Source organism: Magnolia sinica, chromosome 14 (assembly GCF_029962835.1).
Source record: "Magnolia sinica isolate HGM2019 chromosome 14, MsV1, whole genome shotgun sequence".
NCBI lineage: Eukaryota > Viridiplantae > Streptophyta > Magnoliopsida > Magnoliales > Magnoliaceae > Magnolia > Magnolia sinica.
Genome location: NC_080586.1, coordinates 53,425,781 through 53,438,749, shown reverse-complemented (window position 1 = coordinate 53,438,749; position 12,969 = coordinate 53,425,781).

Below are 12,969 nucleotides of genomic sequence, written 5' to 3'. Positions count from 1 at the left end.
TCCATCATCTACTTCAAGTAGCCTAGATTGGCTTTGATCTCTCCAACTTCTCTTTTAAGAGCGTCTCATCATCTGCCCCTGTCATACATTGCTGGCCGCGTCAGCTTGATCCCGAAGTGGCTTAAGGTTGCGAGGAGCCATGGCGGCTCTCTCATTGCACAGTGCATTCGACGGGCTGCATGGCTTGGGAAAGCAAAGGTATGGCGGTGATCGGGTCTGCTATGGGTGGAGATTGGGCTTTCTTCTTTCCTTTCGCCATTGTAGATTGTTTGGAGTATTTATGGTAGAGCAGGAATGCTTAAGATGTCGTTCTCACAGACACCGCCAAACTTTTGATGCAATTTTTCAACTGGTCCTTTACGATGTTCTCCCATGAACTTGCACGGATAAAGGTGAGAGACAAATGAGGCCCTAGTTCGTCTAGGGGACTTTCAAATGCCTAAGTTAGGCTTGAGGTCTTGAAGAGATTTATGAGGTCTTTTCTTTTGGTATTGAGAATGTACCTTTGAGATGGGAATACTTCACCTATTTATAGGGTAGAGGGGATCCTGTTATGAGGGGGATCTCCCACATATCTTAGAAATTTGTTACAATCCGAGATCTTCCCAACATTACAGGCTCCTGTGATCATCGAGATTTAGATTTATCCACTGACAATCTTAGGAGATCTTTAAAGATCCTTCAGAACTTTTAGCTTGGCTTTAGGTCGTATATGAGACCCGTATCCTAGCCCGTACCATTCCTTAGGCTTCTGCGATCGTCCCAGTCAAATTCCAATGACCTGTGATGCGTAGACTGCATTTGCGCGTAACCCTGAGTCATGTCCCATATTCCAAAGTTAGGTCGACTCAAGACTTGTACCATTACGATGTACCATCGCCACGGTTCCGACGCTGCGTATTACGTGCCGAGGTGATACTTAGGCCAGGAGGTGTGGGCCCGCATTCAGTTTGAGGAAACGCCGTGCGTTTGCGATCCCAAGAGAATCTCTACAACATGTTAAATCAATCCAATCAATCACCTCACATGTCAAGTACATGTTTCATCCCCAAAAGCAACCCCAAAGTCAAAGCTACTCATCCCTTACATGTTAAGTACACATCACTCACTCACTCATCCCTCTCTATCTTTACATCCCATCCTCTCTCTCTCTCTCTCTCTCATTTCTTCATTTTTTCCAAGCAAACCCCATGAGAGCATCCAACGTCCAAGCTCCATGAGAGAGCTTTGTGTGGCCCACTTTCTATCTCCCATCTCTACCATCCAAGTTTCATCTCAATCGTTGAAATTATTCCTATGGACCTATAGCATGCATTAGCGGAAGAAGGAAGAAGAGATCAAAGGTGGGTGTTTTATAGGCCTAGATTTAATACTTTGATGACGGACAAAGTGAGGCCTACCGATTGATGGTATGGATCTCACTTTGGACCCTAGGTGTGGCCGATGGCCCACCTTGATCCTCATGATCATTCCATGATGGAGCCATTTTCCATGGACCCCATCATGATGTTTATTTTCCTTGTATGAATAGGGTCATCTAGACCTTGCATTTTGGTGGAGAAAGGATCTCCACCATTGATTTTGATCGGTGGGCCCATATGTAATGGGACCCACTTGATTTATGTTGTGATGTATAGAAGGGAGGGCCCATAGTGTAGGGTCCCTCCATCACACGTCTCTCTCTCTCTCTCTCTCTCTCTCTCTCTCTCTCTCTCTCTCTCTCTCTCCCCCTCTCTCTTTCATTATTTTTGGTGTGATGATATGGTCGTGTGGCCCACCCGGATGAACCCCATCTTGATGTATGTCTTATCCACACCACCCAACCTTTTGGTGGCCCACCTAGACAACACATCTATAGGTGGGGCCCACCTTAAATATATGTGTTGTGCCCAAACCGTCCAGCGTCCAGGGATGCTGGACGTGAACTGAAAACAAAATTATTAGCTTGATTCAAAAAGCTTTAGGGAGGGCCACTCTTATATGCCCCACCTTGATGTATGGCTTTAATCCACGCCGTCCATCTTATTTCCCAAGTCATTTTTGGCGTTGAGCCAAAAAATGAAGCTAATCTGATAATCAAGCGGGCCATACCATAGAAAACAGTGATATTGACCGTTAAAGGCTGTTAGGACCCACTCTGATGTTTTCATGCACCGAAACACATTGAATATTGGGCTCATTTAGACTGTCTTGAGCCATAGAATCCAATGGCTGGGTTGGATTCTCCTTATGCGGGCCCCACCTACAAAAAACCACATAAATAAAAATTTTCAAAATATATATATATAACATGCAGCAGGTGCTACTGCTGACGTTTAGAGGACGTACAACAGCGTCCTGCTGCACTGTGGACAGATGGGCAAGGACCACGCCGTGCATTTGGTGCCCCCCCTAGCTGTGGGCCCCCTAAAAATCAGGCGTACTAGGAGCTTAGGTGGCCCACATGACAGGATATAGTGAGGATTGAGTGTCTGCCATTGAAACCCTTTTGTGGTTACAGAAGTTTTGGATCATTATGAAATTTATTTTTCCTCTTTATTCAAGTCCTTATGACCTTATTAACGGATTGGATGGTATATAAACGTTATGGTGGGCCCCACGTGGGACTTCACCTTTATGTATATGGTTGGCCCACACCATCCAGATGGCTAGACGGTGGGTTGTACCATGATGTAAGTGTTTATTCCACCGTCCAAATAGCTGGACGGTGGGCCTTGCTGGGATGTATATGGTGTATCCAACCGTCTGTACATCTGGTGGGCCACACATGTGGACCCCACCATGAGGTATGTACTTTACATATGCTGTCCATCCCTATGGGACCCGCCATGATGCATGTGTTGCATCCAAACTGTCCAACCATTTTAATAGATAATTTTAAGGCTTGAGACTAAAAGAAAAATGAGACAGATCTAGGTCAAGTGGACCACATTACAGAAAACAGTGGGTTTAAACATCCACCATTAAATCCCTTAGGCTACCAAGTTTGGACCTATATAATATTTGTTTTTTCCCCTAAATCCATGTCCTTATGACCTTATGAATAAGCAAGATGGGAAATAAACCCTATGATAGGGCCCACCGGAATTTAACCATGGAAATCATCATCACTACAGTTAAATATGGTATGGTCCAGTTGATCTTTTGATATGATTCATATTTATATATATATGGATTTTTAAAAATAGATGAGATGGGTTCGGCCTATTTGAATTAGCCCATTCAACTTGGCCCATTCAACTCGGCCCATTCGACTTAGCCCATTTGATTTGGCCCATTGATTTGGCCCATTTGATATGTCCCGATGTGATATATGAGGCCCGTTGTTGATGCCCACCTTGATATATATGAGGCCCACGTGATGTGGCCCATTTGATGTATTTGAGGCCCATTGATCGAGGCCCAATGGGATGTACATAAGGTCCATTACAATATGTGATTTCACCATGGTTTATGTGATGATGTTATGGCGGGCTATACCTTGGGAGCAATGATGATTTGATGTCCACATTGTAAGAATAATGTTGGTTAAATGTCTGCATTATGGCTCTCCCTAGGGCCCATTGGTAGGCCCATACTTGTTGTGAGTAGGCCGTCTATGCCCATCTTTGTTGTGAGGATAGTTCATCACCATATAACATGCTTAGTATAACTCCATGACTCATGCCCATACGCATCATATGTTTGCTTGATATGAGTAGTGACTGATCATAACATATGCCATTAGCAGACTATTTATGGGACTCACTGATACGAATTACCTACATGAGTGCGCGGTACGCGCAAGATTGTTACATGACTAAAGGGTGTGACTCATGCATCTCGCATATGTGTGACGTGATTACTGAACGCCCTAGCGACATCAAAGATGTGACCTCCACACGCATATCGTGGATGGTCAAAGGGAATACCGAAAATGTTTAGTTCGAGCATCTGGGCACTTTGGATGTCCGTGGGTGGAAGTCCCTAAACCTCTGAGGCCAAAAGACACCCCAACGTCTAGACCGAGTGGATACATGAGCGTCCGAGTGCCGAATACCAGTAAGTCACGTCTCCCACTGTGTCATGGTCGGTTGGGAGGGGGTGTGGCCTTATCCTTCCGAGTGAGGGGGCTGTAAGCTAGGATGAGTTTGACCAGCTCGCAAATGAGTCTGCTATCGACGAGCCGGGTAGGTATTGGTAGACTACTGGTCAGGTGGATAGTGTAGTCTCTTCCACTCACTGAGCTGTGTGGCTAGGGAGGCGGCAGTCAGTGTGTAGTGTATTAGACCCCGGTGATAATCCCAGAGAGGAACCATACTGATACGTAGACTTATTGAGCATGAATTGTATACTCATTCATTCATTCATTCACTATCCATTCGGGCTGGTGGTGCGCAACTATTTGTTACATGTACCTTCACATGGCTAGGATTTCGGTTGGGCACGCGACTAACCTGAGATCAGGAGTTTACCACATTAAGTCTAACTATCCAAATTTAGGTATGGGACTAGTTTGGATAGAAGTCCCTTGTGGTGGACCCCATAGCCTACAATACTATGTACTATCATCCCGACTTCACAATCCAATTTGGTCATTTCATTTGCATCGTATATTAAATCTGCAGGCATATAGCATTTTGGGTTGCTATGTTTTTGCACTTATAAGGCCTAGATAGACTTAGCAGGATTTGTATATTGCATTGCATCCTCGGCATCTGATATTTGACTCTCTATAATTCCGCATTTGCATAGCTGATTTACATTACATATTCTGATATTGTATGACTCGTGAACTTACCAGTATATTTTCGCTTACACTGATATCATATGATTCATGATCTTGTCAGTATTTCTTCTTATTCTGATATTGTATGATTTATGGCATTGTATTTGTGTGCTTGGCACTTATCTTGCGCACACACGTTCACCACCCTCTAAGCTTTCTATAAGCTTATCCACAATAGATGCATGCAGGTGATGTTAGGATATAGCCGATCTGAGACAGGAGTGTGCAGTGGAGCTTTTGCAGTTTTCCTTGATATCTTTATATTGTATTTTCCTTTTAGCATTGTATTCAAAGTTTATATTAGTGGATATGTGATGATGATGTTGCCTTTGTGATTTAGGAAAACTTGTAGTTATGCTCCATTACAAATATATATATATATATATATATATATTAAAAATCCTCCTTGTAAGATCCCAGGATCAGAACCTAGCATATGGGCGTTGAGAGCCGAGAATGGGGCACTACGAAGGCTGTCAGCACCAGTTCGGCGATCGGGATTCCTGTAAATCAGATTTCTGGGTTTGGGGCGTGACAGAAGATGGTATTAGAGCATAACTTGGGAATACTTGAAGATAACATCACATATCTACTGATAGCTACCCTCCACTATATGATTGTTGAGAACTTAGAATGATTAAATCCCCAAGTTCGAATAACTTAGAGATTTTCTAATATAGCTTCCTACCGTTAAGATTGAGGCTACATAGTATCCCTGTTTCGATCATTTATGATCCAAGATCCGATGTTCAGTAAGGTCATCGTAGTGTTGATGAGGCGTCTTGGGAGCAGGAGGCTAAGATTCGTGGGCATTGTCCCCATCTCTTTGGTGTTTGATTATGTTGGGATGTTGATTCTAATAGGATTTCCCTCCCTTGGTGAGCTCTATATTGGTTGTGTTCTGGTTTAAATTTTGAAGACAAAATTTTTATTAGGAGGGGAGAGCTGTGAGACCCGTATCCTAGCCCGTACCATTCTATAGGCTTTCACGATCCTCCCAGTCGAGTTTCGGCGACCCGCGATGCGTAGACTGCATTTGCATGCAACCCTGAGTCGTGTCCCGTATTCCAGAGTCGGTTCGAATCGAGACTTATACCATTGTGACCGCACCATCGTCCCGATTTCGACGCCGCATATTACACACCGAGGCGATACCCAGGCTAGGAGGTGTAGGCCCGCGTTCAGTTCGAGAAAATGCCGCGCGTTTGTGATCCCAAGAGAATCTTTACAACATGTCAAATTAATCCAATCAATCACCTCACATGTCAAGTACATATCCCATCCCCAAAAGCAACCCCAGAGTCAAAGCTACCCATCTCTTACATGTCAAGTACACATCACTCGCTCACTCATCCCTCTCTCTCTCTCTTTACATCCCATCATCTCTCTCATTTCTTCATTTTTTTCAAGCAAACACCATGAGAGCATTCAACGTCCAAACTCCATGAGAGAGCTTTGTGTGGCCTACTTTCTATCTCCTATCTCCACCATCCAAGTTTCATCTCAACCGTTGAAATTGTTCCTTTGGAGCTGTAGCATGCATTGGCGAAAGAAGGAAAAAGAGATCAAAGGTGGGTGTTTTATAAGCCTAAATTTAATGCTTTGATGATGGGCAAAGTGAGGCCTATCGATTGATGGTATGGATCTCACTTTGGACCCTAGGTGTGGCCGATGGCCCACCTTGATCCTCATAATCATTCCATGATGGGGCCATTTTCCATTGACCCCATCATGATGTTTATTTTCCTTACTTGAATAGGGTCATCTAGACCTTGCATTTTGGTGGAGAAAGGATCTCCACCGTTGATTTTGATTGGTGAGCCCACTTATAATGGGACCCACTTGATTTATGTTGTGATATATGAAAGGGAGGGCCCATAGTATCGGGGTACCTCCATCACACGTCTCTCTCTCTCTCTCTCTCTCTCTCTCTCTCTCTCTCTCTCTCTCTCTTTCATTATTTTTGGTGTGATGATGTGGTCGTGTGGCCCACCCGGATGAACCCCATCTTGATGTATGTCTTATCCACACCACCCAGCCTTTTGGTCACCCACCTAGACAGCACGTCTATATGTGGGGCCCACCTTAAATATATGTGTTGTGCCTAAACCGTCCAGCATCCAGGGACGCTAGACATGGAACTGAAAACAAAATTATTAGCTTGATTCAACAAGCTTTGGGGAGGGCCACTCATGTAGGCCTCACCTTGATGTATGGCTTTAATCCACGCCGTCCATCTTATTTCCCAAGTCATTTTTGGCGTTGAACCAAAAAATGAAGCTAATCTGATAATCAAGTGGGCCATACTACATAAAACAACGATATTGACCGTTAAAGGCTATTAGGACCCACTCTGATGTTTCTATGCACCGAAACACATCGAATATTAGGCTCATTTAGACTGTCTTGAGCCATAAAATCCAAAGGCTGGGTTGGATTCTCCTGATGTAGGCCCCACCTATGAAAAACCACAGAAATACAGTTTTTCAAAAAAAAATATGGAACATAACATGCAGCAGGTGCTATTGCTGACGTCCAGAGGACGCGCAGTAGCGTCTTGCTGCGCTGTGGATGGACGGGCAGGGACCACCCCATCGTGATGGGTGTAGAATATTAACACCGTGCATTTGGTGTCCCCCCTCCCTTCTAGCTGTAGACCCCCTTAAAATCAACTGTACTAGGAGCTCAGGTGGCCCACACGATAGGAAACAATGAGGATTAAGCGTCTACCATTGAAACCCTTTTATGGTTACAGAAGTTTTAGATCATTATGAAATTTGTTTTTCCTCTTTATTTAGGTCCCTGTGACCTTATTAACGGATTGGATGGTATATAAACGTTATGGTGGGACCCACGTGGGACCGCACCTTTATGTATATGGTTGGCCCACACCATCTAGATGGCTGGACGGTGGGCTATACCATGATGTATATGTTGTATCCAACCATCCATACATATGGTGGGCCACACGTGTGGACCCCACCATGAGGTATGTACTTTACCTATGTCGTCCATCCCTATGGGACCCACCATGATGCATGTGTTGCATCCAAACCGTCCAACCATTTTAATAGATAATTTTAAGGCTTGAGACTAAAAGAAAAATGAGACAGATCTAGGATCAGGTGGACCACATTACAGAAAATAGTGGGTTTAAACGTCCACCATTAAATCCCTTGGGCTACCAAGTTTGGACCTATATGATATTTGTTTTTCCCTCTAAATTCAGGTCCTTGTGACCTTATGAATAGGCTAGATGGGAAATAGGAACCATGTAAGGTAGATTTTAAGTTTTAACTTTATATATATATATATTTTTATATATATATATATATATGTATATATATATATATATATATACATATATATATGTATATATATATATATATATATATGTATATATATATATATATATATGTATATATATATATATATATATATATATATATATATATATATATATATGTATATATATATATATATATATATGTATATATATATATATATATATAGATGATTTGGGTTTAGCCTATTTGAATTGGCCCATTCGACTTGGCCCATTTGATTCGGCCCACTGATTCTGTGTTGAGGGTCAAATATTGCATATCAGACCCCAGTTATTGCCTGGATTTACGAACATGGTGTTGTTTAACGGTCCGATTTAATTGTGTTTGTGATGCAAGGTATATTTGCGAGCTTGGACCAAAACAGGGTGCTAAAAGCTGAGATTTAATACTCAGAATTCACCAAAGCATGGGACGGGCCCCAGGAGACCAAGATCGATGGATTTGCATGCCAGAGATCTAAGAAAATCGAGAGATTGAAGCTCAAGTAGCCCAAAAGACGTCCAAAATGCAAGATCACTGGGTTCCCACCATCCATTCGGCTTGATACCTCATATATGGTGTGAGGACCATAAATTAACTGTACATATAGATTTTCATCCATTGGATCCCTCTTGAAGTGGCCCAATGGACAGATCAGCCCATAAATCAGTGAATTGGGGCCCACCTAAGATCTGGATATGCTTCAAAGTTGGTTGTAACTCCTTTTATGAAGTTACTCAACATATGGATGGAGCAGATTTCTCTGAAACATCAAGGCGGGCCCCACTTTACCGGGCTCGTGTACACAGTGGGTGTACACCCGCCGTGCACCGGACCAGCCCGTTTGGTCCAAGTCAGTTTGACCGACCATATCCACAAACAGAAACTCCCGTTTTCGTTGGCGTGAAATAAGGGTACCGTCGGATCGTTAGTGGGCCTCCATCATGGCCATGAAAACGATCTGAACCGTCCATCATGTAGACGCGCTCGTTTAGGTCAAAACCATGCTGACCGTTTTCAGCCATACATGCGCACGTGTCGGTCACATCAATCACAAAAAACTCATTCGCATCCGTTGGAGCAAGATCACTTCAGTGGGCCACATATACGGACATTAAAAACTGACCATTCCCGACCAAAATTTTGAGAGGAATCCAGTGGACGATGTGGATCTCTAAAAAAACAGCTACAATGGACCCCACCAGTACACAGCGGAAGAAAAGCAGATCTCTTCCTCTGTTTACGCACGACCGAAGACCCGACCAATCCGAGCCATTCTGAAAGCATCGTGAGGATAGTCTCAGTCATATGGACCATCCAAATTGCGCCCATGGGACGGCCGACCACTCCGAAGACTCTTGTCTGGATCAAATTCTGAAAAGGACGCCCAGATTCCTTTTTTAATGTTTGCTGCGTAAGGAGTTTCTGAAAACTTTGTTTGCTGCATAAAAGTTACGCATGTACACCTTTAAACCGACCTCCTATGCAGCCGACCTTCATCATCTTTTAGATTCAAGAATTGGGACGTGAAGCAAGAAGAGAGATAGGGCAAAGACGGGTTCTAATTTTCCTTCTTCTTTAGTCTTTTATTTTATGAATTTTTTCAGAGATTATAGCCTCATCATGTCTGGCTAAACCTCTTAGCTAGGGCTAAGAGGTGAAGCTTGTAGCGTGATGGGAGACTTGTTGCTTGTGCCTTTTGTTTAGACTGAAGTGATGTTGATTTTGGTTTAATTAAGGGAATGTTTTTAGTTTTTAATGGGCTGTTGTGACTAAAATTACAATGGGTCTGCGATAGCTTTGAGCATGTTCCTTTCCTTTTTATGATTATGATGTCAGGAAGCCCTGTTGTTTACCATCGTCTCCTGGGCATGGTTGGATGTCGGAACCCTTCCTAACCTTCATATATCTGTTGATTGGTTGGTAATTAGTTTAATTCTGTTGTTTACTTTGTCTCCTGGGCATGGTTTGGTGATGGAATCCATTCTAATTCATACACCTTTCATCTCTTGAAAACTATATCAAAGGAAGTTCAGTCTTGATTTCCATGGTTACACTCTTCAACTGGATGAAGATGGGACTCTAAGTCCAGTTGAGTTCTTGAAGCAGGCATAAGATCTCCCTGATCTCTACAAGTGGATCCTCTGAATCCCTAGTTTCCTTCCTCTGAATTTTTTAAGTTTTAGATAAATATTTCATCATTATTCCCTCAATTATATACGATTTAGATTTCATCTTAATCTAGTTCTAGTTCTATTTAGTTTCAGACGACGTACAGGTTTTAGTCCCTTGGGATTCGACCTCGGTCTCACCAAGTTTATTACTACATCACAACCCTATACTTGGGGAGTGAACATTCGTCCCATTTGATTAGGCCCGATGTGATATATGAGGCTCGTTGTTGAGGCCTAGCTTGATGTGATGTATGAGCCCCATTGTTGAGGCTCACCTTGATATATATGAGGCCCACGTGATGTGGCCCATTTGATGTATTTGAGGCCCATGAGTCGAGGCCCAATGAGATGTACATAAGGTCCATTGCAATGTGTGATTCCACCACCATGGTTTATGTGATGATGTTATGGCGGGCTATGCCTTGGGAGCAATGATGGTTTGACGTCCACATTGTAAGAATAATGTTGGTTAAATGTCCGCATTATGACTCTCCTTAGGGCCCATTGATAGGCCCATACTTGTTTTGTATAGGCTATTTAGGCCCATCTTCGTTGTGAGGATAGTTCATCACCATATAACATGCTTAGGATAACTCCATGACTCATGCCCATACGCATCATATGTATGCTTGATATGAGTAGTGACTTACCATAGCATATGTCATTGGGCAGACTATTTATGGGACTCACTGATAGGAGTTACCCACATGAGCGCGCTGTACGCGCAAGATTGCTGCATGACTGGAGGGTGTGACTCATGCATCTCACATATGTATGACGTGATTACTGAACGCCTTAGCAACATCAAGCATGTGACCTCCACACGCATGTTGTGGATGGTCAAAAGGGACACCGAGAATGTTTGATTCAAGCATCTGGGCACTTTGGATGTCCGTGGGTGAAAGTCCCTAAACCTCCAAAGCCAAGAGATGCCCCAATGTCTAGACCAAGTGGATACATGAGCGCCCGAGTGCCGAATACTAGTAAGCCGCGTCTCCCACTGTGTCATGGTCGGTTAGGAGGGGGTGTGGCCTTATCCGCCCAAGGGAGTTGTAAGCTAGGCTGAGTTTGACCAGCTAGCAAATGAGTCCGTTATCGATGAGCCGGGTAGGTATTGATAGACTACTGGTCAGGCGAATAGTATGGTCTCTTCCACTCACTAGGCTATGCGGCTAGGGAGGTGGCAGTCAGTGTGAAGTGTACTAGACCCTGGTGATGATCCAATAGAGGAACCGTACTGATACGTGGACTTATTGAGCAGGAATTACATACTCATTCATTCACTCTCCACTTAGGCCGATGGTGCGCAACTATTTTTTACAAGTACCTTCGCATGGCTAAGATTTTGGTTGGGCGCGCGACTAACCTGAGATCAGGAGTTTACCACATTGAATCTGACTATCCAAATTTAGGTATGGGACTTGTTTGGATAGAAGTCCCTTGTGGTGGACCCCGTAGCCTACAATACTATGTACTATCATCCCAACTTCACACTCCAACTTGGTCATTTCATTCACATCGCATAGTGCATCCGCAGGCATATGGCATTTTAGATTGCTTTGTTTCTGCACTTATATGGCTTAGATAGACTTAACAAGATTTGTATATTACATTGCATCCTCGGCATCTGATATTTGACTCTCTATGATTCCGCGTTTGCATAGCCGATATACATTACATATTCTGATATTATATGACTCACAGACTTACTAGTATATTTCCGCTTACTCTGATATCGTATGATTCATGATCTTGTTAGTATTTCTTCTTATTCCAATATTATATGATTTATGACGTTGTATTTGTGTGCTTGACACTTATCTTACACACACACGTTCACCACCCTCTAAGCTTTCTATAAGCTTATGTACGATAGATGCGTGCAGGTGATGTTAGGATGCAGCCAATCTGAAGTAGGAGCGTGTGGTGGAGCTTTTGGAGTTTTCCTTGATATCTTTATATTGTATTTCCCTTTTAACATTACATTCAAAGTTTATATTAGTGGATATGTGATGATGATGTTGCCTTTGTGATTTGGGTAAACTTGTCATTATGCTCCATTATATATATATATATATATATATATATATATATATATATATATATATATATATATATATATATATATATATATATATATATATATATATGCTGAATAACTACTTAGAGTGGAGTGCTCCATCTGGATGACCTCCGAAGATCTTAGGAGATCTTTATAGATCCTACAGAGTTTATAACTCGGCTTTAGGTCGTACCTCGAGGCAGATGTCGAGTTAGGAGCGACCGATACCGTTTTGTTCAATAGGTCAACATTCACCATGTTCGACCGTCAGCCAAGCCAAAGGGATCACATTCCCTTGTTCTGATGATGAACCTTCTTGACTCTATTAGGAGCGCTTGTTTGGTTGGTGGAGATCTGTGAACAGGCTATGGCCGATCTGTGACCATTCTTCAACTGATCTTCGATTAATCTATGGCCGATCTATAATCGAACTGCGATCGATCTGTGATCGTCCTATGACTGATCTATAGTCAACCTATGACTGATCTGTGGCTGAGCTATAGTCGATTCATAATCGACATGTGGCTGGTCTGTGGGCTGTCCATAACCGTTCTTTAGCTGACCTATGAATCTGGTCGGCCTTTCAACCACTTGTGTGGGCTTAATAGCCTTTCGAGCGTCTTTGCATTTGCATTTTTC